The sequence below is a fragment of the Pinus tabuliformis genome, chromosome 3_2 (assembly GCF_031772625.1).
Source record: "Pinus tabuliformis cultivar Carrire ecotype Pingquan chromosome 3_2, CPIR1, whole genome shotgun sequence".
Classification (NCBI taxonomy): Eukaryota; Viridiplantae; Streptophyta; class Pinopsida; order Pinales; family Pinaceae; genus Pinus; species Pinus tabuliformis.
Window position 1 is genome coordinate 98506175 of NC_142302.1, and position 1603 is coordinate 98507777.

General features: G+C 35.6%; 1 long non-coding RNA gene across 1 annotated transcript; it reads left to right on the forward strand.

Annotated features, from left to right (window-relative positions):
* Nucleotides 1-364: 364 nt before the first annotated feature.
* On the forward strand, nt 365-1211 carry LOC149180014 (uncharacterized). The gene is made up of 2 exons (XR_016257428.1): nt 365-811; nt 958-1211. It is a non-coding gene; the product is annotated as an uncharacterized LOC149180014 (long non-coding RNA).
* Nucleotides 1212-1603: the final 392 nt, after the last annotated feature.

Sequence of the window (1603 nt, forward strand, 5' to 3'; positions counted from 1 at the left end):
AGAAGCGAATTTTTAGGAATAATCTGCTTACGCATAAATTAATTAAAATTTCCAAGGGCCAAGATGACCCAGAACCAGATTCTAGAAAGAAAATGAGAAATATTATATTTAATATACTTGTCAGGCGGTTCCCCACTGAGTGTACAAACTTGTGACAAGTAGCTCTCACAAATTAAAAAAATTGAAAAAAAGAAGTACTGAGCCGTAAAATCAGTGGATTTGTTTATTCCCTTAATTTGTACTGGCCAAGATTTTTTTGGTTTTGTCGCTCATTTTTCTACGTACCCTAAAGTTGTCGGTCTACGTATAGTTTTTGGGTGAACGTACAGCAACGGGGATTCTAATTTTCTATTTAATGCGGTGGGCTTTCTCCTTTTGGTATGAATTAGAGGTTGGAAAATTAGTTCCATACTGATTGAGTGATGTTCTGAATTGTTTCGGTTCCTCCACAGGATGTTTTGGATACAAGAGTGGATATGGCGAACCAGCTTACATGGGTTAATGCAATTGTCAGCCTTGTGTTGCCTCTATTGGCGTGACTTTCTTTCAGCCCTCAATGTCACTTGGGCGTTGTGAGGGTTTGATGATCATTACTTCGAAAAATTAAGGCGTGATACCTTAAGTTTTCCAGTAATGGTCATCAAGCTCTTACAACGCCCAGGTGACATTGCAGACTTGAAGAATGGCACGCGATGAGCAAGGTGAGGTTGATAATTGAAACCCCTCTACGCCTGTTCTCCACATCTTTACAATTACAATGTCCATGACTGTGAGCTGTTCATCTGCAATTAACGAACGAGCTATTTCCAAGGTATATATATTATAGATAATACCGAATGTTTTTTAGCATAGAAATAACATTTAAAAGGAATCAGAAAAGAAAATAGGTTTTTTCCTTTATTCTGATTCCAATCTAGTTAAGTGATTATCACTGATTACTCAACATTTTCAATGCAGATTCACGAGGATAGCATTTATCAACGTCATACTGCGTGCCAAGTATATGAAACCGAAATCGAAATTAGAGGATCAAGAATGTCATTTACGCACAACTTCCAGCACAGAAAGGCAAAATACTTTGGTACTAAAGTATACATCCATAGAAGCACTGGGCTGATTTGATTCTATTCAGAATCCAAGCGGTTGGAGGCTGTTTTACTATGAAAAATGATGTTGATATCTCAACCGAGAAGATGTTTCGATTACTGGGGTTCACTGGTTTACTTGATTGCTTTTACTTTTTCTGAGCATTGTGTTTTTTTGTGGGTCCAAAATAAGAAAAGAGACTCTGGCGATTCACTTCTCCAAAAGTCCTGCTGCTTCAGTTTTCTCCATGGCATATTCTTGACAGTGATTCATGGTTTATATCATCCAAAACACAGGAAAAACAAAAACCCAAATGGATGTCAGTAAAATATAATTCATTGTTTCATGGTTTATAATATTTATAGGAAAAACAAAAACCCAAATGGATGTCAGTAAAATATAATTCACTGTTTCATAATTTTTTAGCTTGCACTTGGATTTTCTGTCCGAAGTGTACCACATAAATAAGTCTTAACAAAAAAATAAAAATTAAAATTAAAATAATTTTTTAATACAA